Below are 17,210 nucleotides of genomic sequence, written 5' to 3' on the forward strand. Positions count from 1 at the left end.
CTTCTGTCATGCTAACACATTGACCTCAGGGGATCCTATTAAGGGTGTCACGATTTCGATTTTAAATCGAAATCGATCGAAATTAAGTCACAGCTTCGAACTTCGAATTAAAAAATGGGATCGTCGATGCTGCCACGCCCCCATTTCACGTCCGGTCGGCTTGCCAAGCGAGGAAAAAACTCTCAGAGATGCCTTTAAAACATCTGTCCAGCGGAACGCGATCATATTTTAAACACGAGGGATGCTACAACTCCTTGAAATGCATATCATAAACAGGATTACCAGTGATCTGACTTTGGACAGAGTGCAGCTCTCTGCACGTGCGCGATAGCGAGGGAGGCGCAAAGATGCAGCGGGTTAACTTATATTTTAAACAAAAGGATAGTTTGCCTCAGCTTGCATGAAACGCATAAACTGAACAAATACATAAGGATTACTACTTTAGTTTATGTTCAGACTTCGGACAGATGCGAGCACGTGAGACAGAGAGAAGCGCAGCTGCTTATTATGCTGGATTTATTTCAGATGCTATGAGTCCAAGACACGCGCATTAAGTCCATGTTAGAGATGCGCGGATGGACTATTATTTCATCCGCAACCGCATAACAAAACTCATCATCCGTCCACCATCCATGCGCACCACCGTTTCTGACCAGTTTTCAAAACTGCACCCGCCCGCCATCCGCTGACTGGGCGATGCAAGGCGCTGCTGATGACAGCCGCGAGACTAGAAACCTCTTGAATGTCAGCAGTCAACTCCGTCTTCGATCGGCGCACAGGGACAAAAATAAATAAATAAATAGCCTAAGTTAAACGCACGAATTACATAGCCTGCACTGGTGTCATCCTGATTTACCACGTTGTAAAACTTATTCCAGGCAACCCTTTTCTGACATTCTATTTCCTTTGTTTTTAATTCTCATTTTTTGAGTTTGCCACGTTACTCCTTCGCCAGCGTTGATAAGAGCTGTGTCAAAATGCGTCCTTATTTCTCCGCGCTGTTAATGATAGAACGAATGGATCCTTAACAGTCGAGGATATCCCAAACAATTAAAAGCTTTATTAAATAAAAGTGTGTATTTATTAGAAAACTTTTTCTTGTCACTGTTTTAGTATTATAAGTTATGTTTTGTGTTAATATTATTCTGTTTATGTTGCGTATATTTCTAGGTTGATTATTTGATATGCTGTTGAATAGATTAATCTACATCAATGTGTCATATGTTCTAAAATAAAGTAATATTTTTCTGATTACATATTTATTTTAGTAAGTCAGAAATGTCTCCGCTGTTTTCTGGTGACAGGCGCGGTGGGTGCTACTGGGGGCGTGTGCAGCAGGTGAGGCAAATTTTGGGTCCTCAGAAGGCTAGACCGTCTCATTTCAGTTCTTTTCTTGAACTTCTGAGGCTGCCACTATGAAAGACAGAGATGTCGCATGCTTAGAAGGACAGAGCTAATAACTAGCAGTCGATCCGGCACCCGTCTGAATTTAATTAAAATATTATTTTTCGTCACGTCATCCGCCCGATCCATGTAACTGTCAACCGCGCATAGTCCATGTGCGTGCAAGAAGGAATCCTCTCTCTACAAGCTCTCGCGTTAAGTGAAGCCCACAAACCCCCATGCGAGTTGTGCAATGTGCATGTTAATGTTAAAGTATTATAACAATAATAATAAATAATGGCATATCATTTTTGTCTAAATTATATGCCATATAAAAAATATGTAAAAATCGGATCGAATCGTGACCTTAGAATCGAAAATATAATCGAATCGAGGATTTGGAGAATCGTGACACCCCTAGATCCTATGAAAAACTTTCCATTATTTTACTCAAAGGCAATGAAAATTGAGCAGGACCAAAACATTTTACAGATGATCGCTGTCAAAAAAGTTCAGCGATGACGTCCCAAGGATGACAGCAGCAATGACAGTGTTCTTAAAATGACAAAGTAAGTGTTTTGATTAATGCCATTAATGTTTATTTTTTAAATCTGTGTATACCACTAGTCAAATAAATGAATATAACATGACAAGGATGAATGCACATTTATATATTGATTCAATAGATTTATAGCATTTTGAAAAAAAAACTTGTCATGGATTTATTGCATTTTGGAAAAAGTAATCAGTTTTTATAATAAATCTTATAAAAGAATCAAATCCATAATTTGATTTTCAGTTTTTATAACCTTAAGATGCTATGTGAAAGTTTGTAAAATAGTGATTTTCATCTTGTCACTTTCTTGGTATAGAAAACACGTTTTTACCAAAATTAGTCAAAATGGATTTATTGTGTTTTGGAACCAAACTCTTCAAATATTTTAAAATATGAAACCATGTTTTGTGTGATGTGAAAAGATGAAGTAGACCAATATGCATTTTCTATGCTCCTGTACAGGAATAAGAAGACTTTCCTGATAGGTCTCTAAAAAAGAGCGAAAAACCAAGAAAGTTGTGTGAGGAGATTTTATCACAACAGCATCTAATGGAGGTTATGGTGTGGACACAGAAGCTCTGAGTGCAGATAAACAGATGATAAGACTGATGAATAATCAATCACACACTGTCAGCATCATTTGTGAAGGTAATAATGACTGTGTGTCCAGCTGCTGGCCTGAAGGGGAATGATGATGATACTCTGACAGTGTGTCCTCCTGCCGGGCTCTTCCAGTTCTCATATGATCAACATCTTCTCTTCCCACAGGAGAAATCAAAGCACGAGGCAGCATGTGTTTTTCACTCGCTTGTTATGCATATGTAGAAAAACGAGACTTATATAGACTGAGGGAATGATAACATATTCTTTATTTCTTCAATATTCTGAATGATTATGTATATTGATCACTCATTTTGTGTTTTGGTCAGAAAAATGACACAGTGTCTAGTATTAACTAACAATAGTTAATAGATAAGCCACTGTTGAGTACCAAGCCTTCCCCAGCCTAGAAAATCTCACCAGCACCATTTCTATGGTAGGAACAGTGACTGGAATTGTCAGTACTGTAGTTTTAGCGATTCAATTTTTTTATTTTTTTACATTTAAAAGCTGAGGTTATGCCTGTAACGCAAAAGCAACTATTGTCATTTAGAAACCTTATGGTTGGCATGTCTAGGATGTTTGAGTGTCCACACTGTCAGTTTGTAAGTGATGAAATCTGATGCGCTCTTTCAGACGGTTTGGTCTATATTTGGTGTTTCTACATTGGTTGCTATAGTAATGATGCAATGATCAGCCAGAGACTTTCTCATACAACAGCCGAGAAAAGCTGTCGATGCACAAAAAGAAGTCTCTACATATGCATTATACTCTGTTCATTTGTGCATTTGGTGCTCACTAGTACCTGTTGAATCTCTAAAAAACCACAGGGTGAGCAAAAATGAGGACGCCCTCAATGAACCTGACAAAATCAGCATATACAATGACCAGAATTTGTTCTCTAGCAGTACATAGGAATGTTCTTATCTAATCTGTAGGCACACATTTAATGCATTTGAAATACATTCTGCCTTCTTTAATTTTTTGTTACAGAAGTTCGAATGAAGCCCATGAAGCAGAAATTATAAGCACTATTGGCACTTTTTTACCCAGAAGGCTATACTTCACTGATGCACTAATAGCTCATTTGAGTGTCATTCGATGAATAGGAGTTTGATCAAGTGAGGATGGTTGCTATGGAAATGGGCTGGGTACCACAGGTAAGAACGGCTGCTGATTGCCTAAACTCAAGAGTCTCTGATGAGGGAAAGAGAGCACTGCGGTATATAATCACCAGAGCCACACATTTCACTGAGAGAGAGAAAGAGATTGAAAGAGAAAGAGAGTGAGATTAATGTATAAAGAAGCAGAAAGTCTGTTGTTTATAGATATATAAAATCATATTTTAATCGATAAAAGAATTCAGATGTACGGTTATTCTGTGCAGACCTTACAGTTGGTCATCGTTCCGTATGTTCGCTTTATAATGAATTTATTAATCAAAAACATTTAAAAAAGGACACACAGAGAGGTTAGGGGTCATCATTTAACCTTAATTATCTGGACTGTACTTGGTGTATCTGTATGCACAAATCAATGGTCTGTGTTTAATTGTAGAAGCCTAAAAACAGGTTTACAGCCCTTACAGGCCCTCCATGTCTCACTATTGATTTAATTACAGAGCTGATATATCAGAATTCATTTAACAAACCATTGCAGCGGAACTGAAGCAAACCAACTCTCGTTAACCTCTGGCCAACACAAGAACTTATGCACGAATGCTTAAAATGATTTAAAGCCCTCTCTAGACTGACACGTTACCGATCTGTCATCGAGAAAGTCTCCGCACGCGATGTCTCCGATCAAAGACGCGGCAAAGTCCTAAAAATAGTCTGTCTTTATCATGCGCCGATTTGTAATACGGTTTCGTGAGCGGCGTGCGCTGGCTGAGCTTCTGTCAGACTTCAGAGCGGCGCGTGTCAGGAGAAGAAACCATGACGGAGGCGGCAGTCGAGAAGTTGTGCTTCGTGAAGGCGTGTTTACAGGACTGAAAAAGATGCAGCTTTGGAAATGGAAATTGGCTGCCTAACCACCTGTGCAGTGTTAGCTTGATGAATGTGGTGAAGAACGTTTCAGCTCGCTCGACGGGGAACCCTCCGGCACACCAGGCGTCCACTGGCCGTCATTCTGCTCCATCTGGAGTTTGAGGTGGGAGGAGCTGTCAGTCTCGGCACTAGAACCGCCCCCTTGTTAGACTGAAACCACTAATAACTGCAAGATGTTTATGCCTGGAATTGAGTGCATTGAGTAAGTGATTTTACCACACACACACACACACACACACACACACACACAAAGACATATATATTAACATACAATACATGCACTCTGCTAAAGAGTAGCACGTGGAAATATACAGTAGAGAATTTAAGCCGTGTTTTTGGGAGTAGCCTATTTTGTGTTTAACAAATACTAAAATATGAATTTATTATACATTGCATAGCAAGGTCTTTAGTGTTTTAGCCACTAATGATGCTAAACAGATATTATATTTACCAACCTAACCTAACTGAATAAGTGCTGCAAATTTTGTTTCTTTGTGGTACCTAATGCAGTAACATGCGTCAACACATCATACTGGATTACTCATGGTACAAATATCACTTTAAGCAAATGAGGTTTGTCTCTGAAAGCCGTACGATGCTCTAAACTGCCCTAATGTTTCTGGGTTTCTACACTGAGGCCAACTGATTCAATTAGGGGGCAGCAGAGATACATGCCAACTTACACATTCAGTGATGAATATGAGCTCTCAGTGCGTATGAATATTCATTTCAGCCTGCCGGGTAATGCATTCACTCAAATATAAGCACTAAGGCAATAAATGCCATTAAGAGGAGCCTCTATTGTTTGGCCGTATTTACAAGAGTGAAAGTAGCTGGAGGATACAGACTCAGGTCATTTATCATAGTTTGTCAATGTAAATCAAGCGTTTGGGGCAGTGTCCAGTTGTATTCCCACAGGGAAACCAATGCCAGCCGTTCTTCCTTTCTCTCTGGGTTAAATCAAACTCGCATTCGTGTGACTCTTAAATCCCTGTTCTTACTTGTGCACGTGATTCGTACGTGCAAAAAATAGGAATCCATCATCTTTCATCTATGGTAAGAACATTCGCCTTATCTGCTGACCATTAACCAGGAGCGCATGGATTGGAAAATATTATCTCTAAATGTCAGTCGTTGTGTCCTCCCAAACCTGCTGCCAAAATACAGTGGGGTGTTCTGGGAGGTTGCCAGGGCGTTGCTATGCTGTTGCTTATGGTAAATGGTTGCTAGGGTATTGCTAGTGCATTCTGGGTGGTAGCCTATTCAATAGAAGCAATAGAGCCCACCCAGGTCTGTATTTGGGTCCCTAGACCCGCTCCACTCAATTTGTCATAGGTTTAGGTTTGATTACTTTAAAGGGGACATTTCACAAGGCTTTTTTAAGATGTGAAATAAATCTTTGGTGTCCCCAGAGTACGCATGTGAAGTTTAAGCTCAAAATACCATATAGATAATTTATTATAACATGTTAAAATTGCAGCCCAGTCTCACGAAATTTCGTAATTTTTTATTCTTTTTTCGTGATATTATCACAAATATTTCCGCGTTTTTTCGTGATCGTATAACAAATTCCTGTTTTCGTGTGATTATCACGTATTGGTTACTCAACTGCTTTTTACTATTTTCAAACCATTGTCGCTTCGGTTTAGGCCTAGATTTACATAAAATGACATCCCTACCCTAACCCTAACTCTAACCCTAACGCCAGGCGACATATAAAAAAATAAATCAGAAAAAATAAAATAAACCCATATATAAAGTGATATTCTAATGCAATCACTAAATCTAACCCTAAACCGAAGTGACAATGGTTTAAAAATAGGAAAAAGTAGTTGAGTAACCAATACGTGATAGTTACACGAAAACAGGAATTCGTGATAATATCACGAAACCTCGTGAGACTGGGTAGTAAAATTGGCACTTTGTAGGTGTGAACAAAAATGTGCCATTTTGGGTGTCATTTTAATGCAAATGAGTTAATCTCTGCACTAAATGGCAGTGCCATGGTTGGATAGTGCAGATTAAGGGGCGGTATTATCCCCTTCTGACATCACAGGGGGAGCCAAATTTCAATTACCTATTTTTTCCACATGCTTGCAGAGAATGGTTTACCAAAACTAAGTTACTGGATTGATCTTTTACAAATTTTCTAGTTTGATAGAAGCACTGTTGACCCAATTATAGCACTTAAACATGGAAAAAGTCAGATTTTCATGATATGTCCCTTGATGGAAGACAGCCGCTCTAAAGCCACACTTTACATTAGCTGGCTACACGTATCCCATAATGCATTATGTGCTGTAACACATTAAATAGTGTGTTTAATGTAAAATCTACTAAACTGTGTCTCCTGTTACATAGGTAAAACATGAATGCATTAATATAAAGCAATTAGAAATCCCCACAGTGTGCTGTTGTTCACATATCATATGCAGTAAGTATTACAATCAAGGCTAGTTAGCATTTCCTACAGCTATTAGGGAAATAACATCACAGTACTCGTTTCAGTGAATAAACAGATAAAGCTTGGCTAAGCTGGCTGGATGATCCTGGTGGGTCAGCTGGTTTTCCATCTTAGGTTGGATTTAAATGTTTATTTAAACTAGGAGTGCATTTCACTTATAACAAAATGTATTCGTATTTTAGTCTAATTATAAAGCAACGTTCTTCTTCCCCCTCATACTGTAGCTGTGGCATAAATACAAAGGTCTGTGGATACTTAATAAAAATGACTGTTTTTATATGGCCATACCCAGTATGATGAAAAAATGGGGTTATGAAAAGCACTAGCTGTATATCCATCTGCATTTGTTTTCCCTCATAAACTAGCTTTTAATGTGTTTCTGTTCACATGGCAAACAACACGGAAAGAATCTGTAATGGGGGAAAATAAAGCTCACCATCTAGTAGAATTTGATTGTTGGTCTCTGAAGGATTAATTAGCTTGTGATGGACGTTCATTTTCAGCCTGGCAGCATTTTAACTACGAATAAAGGAACTAAGGCATCGGGGGCCTTTTAAGTATGTTTAATATACTTCCCCAGCAGTCGGAGGGATGGGTCAACCTGCAAATCAACCTGTTTGACCTGCAATTTGCACCAGAGGAGATCGGCAGCAATAAAAGCTAACAAAGTCCCCCTCCATGCTGGCTCTTTATTAGACTGCCTTTATTGCTGTGGAGCGATGCCTTTGTTAAGGAGGTTTTCTGTTTCCCGGTGTCCCGCGGGGACCGGTAAGCGTGCCGCCTCGCTCGGTTAAAACAGACGTGTGCCGCTCACATCACCAGGCTCGGGGACTGCAATGAGCGAGAAAGACAAACTTCAGAGCAGTGACATACTTCAATAACCTCTAAACTTAGCGCAATTTTATACACTAAACTGTAATGTGGCTTTCTGGAATACTCAATTATGATTGGTCAGTAGCACCATCCAGCTGTCCAAAATCCGAGCTAATCTTTTATATTGCCATGTGGCTCCATTTGAAAGACCATCAGTGAAACGAAAGATTATTTTGGAGACCAAACCATAGTTAACCAACTTTGATCTGTGATATCAGTTTTAGAGAAGTTATGAGTCTTACAGATAAAACAGTAACGTATAGTGGGTATGCACGTGACGCCACTGAGTGGCAAAAGACAGAGCGGCAGCATTTGAGTACAGGGTGAAATCAGCGAAAACATGGTGAAAACGCATCTAAATGGGACAAAGCTGTTGTGCGATAGACTGTACTAACAGATTAACAAGATTTCAGAGCTATCGTTTTACAGACTGCCAAAAAACACAGAAAGGAGAAGTAAATTGATCGTTCATGCCAACGTTCACAGACCACAGGTGGGTTGACAAGTTGCTAGGGTCACTATCAAGCAGAGGTTTTACTTTCTACTTAAAAGTATTTTTTCAAGTATTTGTATTTAATCCATGTTTTTCTTTGGAAAACATACATTCCAAAGGATATAATCATAATTTTTATTACTCTATTACATTTCATAAATACAAGTTTTGGTTTTACATTTTAATATTTAAGTACATTAACGTGCTTTTACTCAAATAAAAGTACACAATTTTAATGTATTTGGGTATTAAATAAATTTTAATTTGCAATATTAAAGAATACACAGTATGATTATATGCTTTAGAATGTACTGAAGTAAAATTTTTACCAATACAAACATCCTAATAAAGCACAGATGCTTGGAAAATGTAACTAACGTAACTAAGTATTGTTCACTTCTGCTATCAAGTCCAATTAAATTAGATTTATGCTGATAATAGTCAGTTTTACTGGCATTTTTGCAGCAGCTGCTATGAAAACCAGCCATTTTGTTAAACGTTTGCCACTCGACAGGGCGAGTTCTGGCGTGGTCACGTGGAAAAGTGACGTCAACGCATACCCTCTATTGTCCAAACATAAAGCCAAGGCAGGATCTATGATCTGTGTGCAGATAAAAGTCTTTAAATGTATAAAAGTGTACTGTAATTTCACTTTGAATATTAGTAGCGCATGTTTACTTTCGACCCTGTCAGCTGTTACAACCAGTGGCGGCTGGTCACTAGGGGGCGCTGGGGCGCCGCCCCCTTAAAGCTGGCCAGAGAGGAAAGCTACTTTAACATGTTACCAAAAAGTTAAATATATAGTGCAAATTAATACAAAATAAATTCATTTAGTTGTACTATTTCACTGTTAGTCATGTTATAATTTATTTAAAACAATTAAAAATCAAAACTGAGTTCGTTGTGTGTGTGTCATGTTTGTGTGTCTGGGGCGCACCCCTAATGAGTGTCTATGTAGGTCAGGAAAAGGGTAAAAACATGTGACCTAAGGGTGAGCTCTAAGTGGCTGGTTTCGGATCCGCCCTGGGGCGCAGGACTGTGCGCCCCAAACACTCCCACTTATGTTGAAAGCGAATCAATATTGCTTTTAATGTTTTTTACCTCCTGTGATTGGATGGTTCGAAGAGTCTCATAACCGCGTTGGAGATTGCTGTGTTAACTGATAGCTACAGTACAGATCAGTGAAAGCAAGTGAAATATCTTGAGATGAAGGAAAATATGCTTTTATCATTACAAAATCACCCTATACAAGGTATTTCATTAATGAATAAATAAAGGATTAAGAAGCTTGGATCAGATCGCCCAACGGAGTCAAATTATGGCAGTCTGTGTTCTCCACCACTTCTCATGGCAAACGGAGTTGGCTAGCTGGATATCATGTAAGTCTTCTTGAGTTTTATTTTTTCCCTGTTTGCTTTTTTAAAGTCTGAATGCGTGATATGCACGACATAAACTTTTGTGGCGCGTTTGAGCTTGTGTTGCGTGGACATAATGAGAGCGAGAGCTCATATAATCCGGTATATTTCGTGGCTTGGTCAACTTTGTTGTTAGTTTTGTTGTTGTACAGTGTTGTAGAGTTTAAAAAGCACCCACGAGAAAACCACTGTTTTTAAGGAAACTTCACGAACCGTGCATATTGAGCTGATGGACTGTATGTACTCCCTGTTGTGAGGGAAAAATGTGCTTGTGCTATTGCTATAAAAGCAAAAAAAAAACATACGAGCCTGTGATTAGGCAACTTAAGTGTCTCTTTTTGTGTGTATTCGGTCGCGTTAAACGAAAAGTCTTTGACGGAGAAAATTTAAGCATCATAAAGAAAAATATGAGCGCCATTTTGGCAGATGCCCATACAACTCAACTTGAGAATGTAATTCCTATGTATGTCCAGTTGGTGGCAGTGTGTTGCTCAAACGACGCCCTGGTTTCTAGATATTCTCGCGATATTTTGATGCCATACACTGATTGGTCTGCGCATGGCTGCTGAAGTTAAACACTACAGGTCAGGAGCGCTGCAACAAGACGCCTGTCTAAGGTAAAGATACAAAATCTAATGACACGAGTCTGCATTAATCTGCCTTCATGCGTTTATTACATAAGATGGTTTCAGATGAGTTTAGTTCAATTCAGATTTTTACATGTTTATTGATATTTTAATCGCAGTAGTATTTTGTTATTTGATTTGTTCATATTTGCCTGTTCAGCATAAAGTTCCGTGTTTTATTGCCTCCGCTGTCACTGTGAGAAAAAAAACATTAATTCATCTGCTTCGTGTGATGGTAAAGTGATGCACGTTCTCCGTTTATCTGTTCTCTAAACAAATGAATAAACACATTTGACTTGTATGCTCGTCTTGTAAGTTTATGATTAGAAATGGACATGTGAACGAAAATGAAAATAATTAAAACATGAAATGACGGATAATAAATGACTGCGAAGGACTCTTTACAACGCTGTTTTTCAAAAAAATGACGGAGATTGAAAATGTCTATCGCAACCTCTCTCTCTCTCTCATTGCTCTGTGTGTGTGTGTGTGTGTGTGTGTGTGCTTGCGTGCGTGCGTGCGTGTGAATGATTACCTTGATATTAGTTAATTACAGATTCATAGTACATTTATTTTTTGCGTTTGGTTTCAACTGTAACATTTTCAGCATTAAATGCTAATGATACTCATCACCTGATAAATGGCTATTAAGAGTACTGCATTACTACAGTAAAAGTTTGATTTTTAGTGTGTTTGCGCCCCCAAAAATTTTTTTAGCACCAGCCGCCACTGGTTACAACACAACAATTAAATGATTTTTCTGTGTTACACCTGTTTTTAGTAAATACACATGACTCTGACCTTGTTAATATCTTAACTGCAAACATATTTTGTCTTTTATCTTTGCAAAAAATAATTAAATTACATTTTCATTTTAAATTTCAGTTTCAACAAATGTTAAAAAAGCAACCTGACCGTACAAACTTTAATTGTTGAGAAAAAAATAACAATATAAAAAATTAAATTGGCATAATATACATTTTCAAACCAAATGCTACAATATTAGCAACGGGACAGACTTTCGTCCCGACAAGAAGTCCTGACAATTAAAGCAAATTTACTTTTATTTTGAAAACTCTGAGAAGTCAAACTTCAGGATGTGTTAAAGCACTAAATAACCTGTAGATTGACCAGTTCTGTAACACATGAAACCAGAAACAGAACGTGTTATTAGAAAAAAATTAGCTCAAAGAATTTACTTACAATGGTCGAAAACACCTTTCCAGACCTATCTGCGGGAAAATATGACAGAATAGTGCAATATTTGGCAGCTCCGTCAAGGGGTGCGTGCTAAAGAAATTGTTATAGAGGGTATGCATTGACGTCACTTTTACACGTGACCACGCAAGAGCTCGCCCGATTGAGTGGCAAAACATTCAACAAAATGGCTGGTTTTCATAGCTGCTGCGAAAATGCCAGTAAAACTGACTATTATCAGCTTAAATAAAATTTAGTTGGACTTGATAACAGAGGTGGACAATACTTAGTTACGTTAGTTACATTTTCAAGCATCTGTGCTTTATTAGAATGTTTGACTTGGGAACAATTTTACTTCACTACATTCTAAAGCATAGAATCATACTGTGTATATTGCATATTAAAATGTATTTAATACCTAATTACATTAAAATTGTGTACTTTTACTTGAGTAAAAGTATGTTAATGTACTTAAATATTAAATGTAAAACAAACACATGTATTTGTGAAATGTAATAGAATAAAAATGATGATACTGTAATATGCTTTGGAATGTGTTTTCCCAAAGAAAAACATGGATAAATACAAATACTTGAAATATACTTTTAAGTAGAAAGTAAAAACTCTGCTTGATATTGACCCTAACAACTTTTCAACCCACCTGTGGTCTGTGGACGTTGGCATGAACAGTCTATTTATTTCTCCTTTCGGTGTTTTTTGTCAGTCTGTAAAACGATAGCTCCGAATTCTTGTTAATCTGTTAGTACAGTCTATCGCACAACAGCTTTTTCCCATTTAGATGCATTTTCACCGCGTTTTCGCCGATGTCACCCTGTACTCAAATGCTGCCACTCTGTCTTTTGCCACTCAGTGGACGTAACTGCAGTCACTCTCGCCGACAGTGACGTCATGCGCATACCCTCTATAGGTTGGAATTGCAGATGTAGTCAGGGCTCTGACAAAAATCACTTTGTCACTTTCGCATTTTCTAAATCAGATTCAGGCTCGTATTGATAAGGTAGTAAAGACGATATTATCTCCTGTTGGGAGCTGATCTTCCAAATATGATAGGGAGCGCCACATTTCTATCACACGATTGAGGTATTTAACCAATCAAAGCTGGCCAATTAGAACACACCATGCTTATCAAAACAATGTGCTTTGTAAAAATCAACGCATTTCAAAAAGGTGGGGCATACAGGAGCAACAATAATGTACAGTATGTGGTAAATAATGATTATATGGAAAATTAGGTTTTTTGAACCATAAACCATGTAAACACAACAGGCTTGTTGAACAGCATGCAGCACCGCAAGAACTGACAGGTGGACTACCTCAAAGTACTGCGAGAGCAATTGGAGAAATACGGAGAAGTCTGCTGAATTCCAACAATATATTGCAATTTAAAAAAATAACATATTGCATTACACCAAATACACAAAATATTGTTCTTCACAGCAACGTTTCATGGCCCCTTTAATAAATCCAGACATGAAAGAACATCAAAAACAAGAACCACGAAGAAACCTGTGAACTACAACAGAAATAATGCATACAATTACTGACCACCTGGACACAATTAGAGCCAGGTAACATGAAGACTACAATGACCATAACACAAGGACTACAAAATGACAAAGCAACTTCAAAATTAAAGACATGAAACAACAACATAAAGAAAAGAACCTGTCACAGGTCTGAGCGGACCACAGATGTCGTGAGTCTCGCCCCTCCCTAGTTTCCACCTCGAGGAGGTCCCAAGAGCACCCCAATGACCAGACACAAAGAGAGCGTAAGTAAATATTATAACAACATTATTAAATTATTTAAAAAAAGTATTAGGGAAGGGATGCTAAAATCCAACTCTCCAGCCGGAGAGTAACAGTCTGGAGTCCCCTGGACTCCGTCGCGGGAAAGCTCAAGTGGGTCCTTCATTCTTCTTTATTTCGTTGGAGCGACGATAAACAGCTTATTCACCATGTGTTCTGGCTTACAGGGAGGCGGTCCAAGGCCCTCTCCTTTCCTGGGCGTAAAGGATGCAAAGGGTAAGTACCAAAGTGTTGAATTTCAAGAGTACCTGATGCTACACGTAGCGAGCTCCGATGCGGTCCAGCGGGCCGAATACCCGATGGCTGCCGATATCGGACTTATACCGTACTGGTGGGGCCCGGGGGCTCTCGCTGCTATGTGTCACTGGAGACCAGTCGACATACGGGTGGGTACTTCAGAGAGGTCCACTAGATCTGCGCTGGAACATACAGGTAAGTATAACAGTGAAATGCACTGGCCGTAGCTTGGGCAGATGGTGAGTATACAAAGAGCAACTGGATCTTCACTTGGGCGTGCCAGTAAGTGTATAAAGGGCAGCTGGATGTTCACTTGGATTTACAGGTAAGTATGCGATACAGAGAGTGTATAACAGGGCAACTGGGGCTTCTTTGGACATACGGTGTATGCACAACAGGCTTTAGCTTTGGGGCATATGGAACACACATAAAAGAGGCAACTGGGGCTTCACTTGGGTATACGGGCGGGCATACAACACAATATGCTGACTTTAGCTTTAGGCATATGGTGAGTATACAGAAAAGACAGGAGAAGGATATAACTCACAGACCTTTGGGGAAATGGACAGACCTTTGGGGAAATGGACATCGGGCGTTCACCCTTTCTGAGGCTCACAGCAAAGGACAAAGACTCACCCACTGCACTCCACACACTCTTAGTGAAATTAAGGTCAAAACCACGTCTGACCGAGGACTCGTCCTGGAGATTGCTGAGACACTGATGCAGCGAATAATGAAAGATAGACGTCACCGCCTCGACACCCCAGCGTCTTCCTTCGCTCACCGTTCCCGGCTCACCCACACTCTTTCTCCACGGTGGGACTGCTCACATCCTATGCCACAACTTGCAAAAGACTTACAAAAACATGGATCAGTGCAATATCTAAAGTAAAGATTAAAGTATGTTTTGTTGATTTTGTGTTAAAGAATGCCAATTTGCCATCACAGTAACCGTATTTTTAATAAATGACCACCATTGGTTTCGCTAATCTAAGATTTCCTTTATGTTGCTGTTCATGTTGAATTTGATTGGGCAAGCCTTTCTGGGAAGCTGTGAATCACTGCAGTTCAATAGCAACAATTAGCCATACTGCAATCCATTCAGCCTTTAGAAGCTGGACGTCAGCACCGATGAGCCAGCGTCTGCACAAACCATCAAACAAACAGTCCATGGTAAATCTATGCTATTATTCACAAAATCTTAGCCATTATATGGCCTGCGTATCATATTTTATACAATCACAAAATCTTCTGTATAGAATATGGAAAGACGGCCGGCTCATGCATGCTTCTCATGAATAAATAAAAATCATGGGATCAATAGGGTTAAATCTATTGAAAGGTCCTGGCCTGCAGGTCAAACCACAGCTCTTTATTTCTTCAGAAGGGCTTGATGGGTCTGGTGAAGTGGGATACCACAAATCAAACAATCCGCTTGATTGTATCCTTACAGGACATTGATTTCCAAACCACGTGTCTTAGACCTTCACTGATTAAACCTCAACCTTCTCTCAGCTCTCCGATCAGCTAAACAGACCAGGCTGACAACAGTTTCAAACTTTTTGCAAAAAATGTAGTGATGTGGTGTAACATGAGAGAATGTCAGGTGTCTTCATGACTGTAAAGTGTTACAGAGTAGTTAAATAAAACAAAGCTTTTTTCAAAAACCTCTTTTAAATTTATTGTGTTGCTGATGTGAAATACAATCCCAGTAGCTCTTCCCTGAGGAAAATGTCATCACAGGTTACTCCGTCATAGATCTGATGGAGTTAGGATTCATAGAAGTATTCAAAAAATGTTAGGTTCATTTCTATATAGACTTTTCACAATTTTGCAATGCTACAAACCAGCTTTACAGTTAATATATATTAATCAAGGCAAGAGAGACATAAAGAAAAACATAATTTTCTATATGAAAATATATAGAACATATGGGGCGGTTTCCTGGACAGGTTTTAGATGAGATCTAGGACAAGGCCTCAGTTAAATTAGGACATTTAAGTAGTTTTTACAAACATACCTTACAAAAACAATTCTGGTGTGCATCTTGAGACCGACATATGTTAAGATATGTCAGTACAAGTTTTTTTTATTAACTTACAGGCTGTGACTCCAAGCAGAGGAATTATGATAATGTCGGTCTTGTCTACATCACCAATCCCAGGAAGTAAACTGTTGCCTACTACCCGTGTGTTTGTTGAAGTCCAAGAAAAGCGATTTACGTCAGAGACGATAACTCGCATCATCGTTTACTTTGGGGTTTGTACCTTTTGCACCAAAGGAAATGTAAAACCATGAATCGGACTATTGGTGCTCTTTAAAGGAGCTCAAACAAGCATTTTAGTCTTGGACTAAGACCTGTCTGGGAAACCACCTCATTGTATTAATGCAAGTTTTTCATAAAATGTATAGCAGGATTAACTGTGTTATTTGTTTAGAATGCTTTTGTATAAAACTTTCACAAGATGTATATTAGCGATACTAACAGTCAGGACCAGAAATGGCAGAAATTCACTTGGGGACTCCAGTTTGGGGGGTGGGGTCATTTTGGATGACGACTTAAAATAACTAATAGCATTAAAAAAAATCATGTTTCCTCCTAAGTATGTTTTCTTGAGTGTTTAATTCACACAGACTTTTACCAATAAAGAGTCATTCAGTGCCACTGTGACTGTGAAGTATCATGTGACAAGCTTGATGATGCATTATTAAATAATAGTTGCAATAAAAAACTCATCATGGGGAGTAATTTTAAATGCTATTAAGTTGTTTAAATTTAATTCCTTATCAATTACACCATTTAAAAAATTCTAACCAGTTTGAGGTGGAACTCTGTTCTCTCCCTGGACACCGTCCCCCCGCGCTCCCCCCATTTCCAGGCCTGTTAACGGTAAAAATAATTGACTGTAAGATTGTAATCAGTTTCTAAATAATAAGACGACTGTGAGACATTTAGTCCATTAGTCTGCATGATAGACGACAGGTATATTAAACAAGACATGCCATTCCAGCTCATAAAGAAATGGGCCAAAAAAAGAGCAAGCGATGTAAAACAAAATGTACATTAGCATTACTAACAAAGACAAATAATCCATTATGGTACATTAACATTACACTACTGAACATTACCAGAGGATGAATACTGCTTGTAAAAGTTAACTAAGCTGCAAGATTACAAAGAAAGCAGGCAACCAGGCAGTTAAAGCGGGTGGATAAATTATAAAAAGATTAATAAAAAAGTCCATCCCTACTTCCAGTTGTATACATCAGGCCGAACTCGTCACATATAATGTAAAAAACATACAAACAGTACAATAAATGTGTGTGTTTGGTTCTAGTCACGCTAACTATTATGGTATGAACATGTTTAGACAATGAATTGTGTAAATACTTGTTAAAGAGATGTTTGATTTTCTAAATTTCTCTTTAGCAGTTCTAGATAAACATCTAAGTGAGAAATGAGACAAATGTTGTCATATATTTAAAGCCTTG

The sequence above is a fragment of the Misgurnus anguillicaudatus genome, chromosome 10 (genome assembly GCF_027580225.2).
Source record: "Misgurnus anguillicaudatus chromosome 10, ASM2758022v2, whole genome shotgun sequence".
Taxonomy (NCBI): Eukaryota; Metazoa; Chordata; class Actinopteri; order Cypriniformes; family Cobitidae; genus Misgurnus; species Misgurnus anguillicaudatus.